The sequence below is a fragment of the Elephantulus edwardii genome, unplaced genomic scaffold, assembly GCF_000299155.1.
Source record: "Elephantulus edwardii isolate Elephantulus edwardi_28Jun2011 unplaced genomic scaffold, EleEdw1.0 scaffold00034, whole genome shotgun sequence".
NCBI classification, from domain to species: Eukaryota; Metazoa; Chordata; class Mammalia; order Macroscelidea; family Macroscelididae; genus Elephantulus; species Elephantulus edwardii.
The window spans coordinates 1,024,508-1,025,729 of NW_006399784.1; the positions used below are offsets into that span (position 1 = coordinate 1,024,508).

Here is a 1,222-nt window from a genome sequence, read left to right on the forward strand (position 1 = left end):
ATATTTTTAAAAAAGTACAAAATATAACTTCAAGAAGCATTAAATTTCTGATATTGTTGTGGTACCAGGCACCATTCTTGTTTTTAAGCTTCTCAATCATCATATGGAAAGAAAATATTCTAAATTAACATCATTGACAAAAAACAAAAAAAACCACCCTGCCAAAAAAAAGCAAAAGCAAAACCTAAAAAACTAACAAACTAGTTCTGATATAAGATGGTCACTACTACATATAATAAAGCAGGAACAAGATATTTTACATTCACAGAGATATGGTGCGGTACTGTCCTACATCTGTAATACAGCTATTGTTGTTTGTCTTCAAGTCAAGCACAACTCATAGCAATCCTATGAAAGAAAGGCCTGAAGCCCCTCTACAAGTATCAACCTTTATCAAAGTTCATAGTTTCCAGAGGCATGTTATTTAGGAAGTGAATGCCACTCTAAAAAGCCATTATTTGAGATTTGATTCTACTTCTTCAGCAGAGGGCCCAAAAGATGATGTGGTGTATCTGTGGTACAAAAATGCACCTTTTTAGATGGAATTCCCTTTCACTAGTGGCACAGTTCTAAGTACTCATTACTCTTCATGAATATCAGATAAACACCATTTGTATATCCATACACATCTCACTGGTTATCCTTCTGGTTTTTTACAATAATGGACTTATGCAGTATTTGTTCTTATGTGCCTGAGTTTGTTCACTCAGCCTCTCTAGCCTTTCTCTCTAAGCTGTGTAGCCTTTCCCAGGTTATATAATATTTTTAAAAATTGTTGCTCCTGAGTGCTTCATTGTATCACATCACATGAAAGTACAACAGGTTTTCAATCCAGTCATTTGTTGATGGACATTTCAGCTGTTTTCTTGTACTTGCTATTGTGCATAATGCCATAATGCTGCTATGACCATCAGTGTTCATAGATACATTTCCATTTGAATCTCAGTTCTGTTTTCCTTGGGGTATATTCTTACCAGTGATAGAGCTGGTTTATATGGAATATCTATATTGAGCTTTTTGAGGAAAAGTGAAATTGCCTTCCAGAGTTATTGCACCGTTTTACAATCCCATCAATAGTGTATAAGAATTCCTTCTCTCTACATTATGAATTGCTGTCCTGATATAATTTGCCATTGCTACTGGGATGAGATGGTATCTCACTGTACTTTTGATTTGCATCTCTCTTATTGCCAATAATTTTGAGCATTTCTTCATGTGTCTG

General features: G+C 34.9%; 1 pseudogene; it reads right to left on the reverse strand.

The window, feature by feature from the left end:
* The window catches only part of LOC102846075, a 148,297-nt pseudogene that overhangs the window by 28,905 nt on the left and 118,170 nt on the right, over positions 1-1,222 (reverse strand).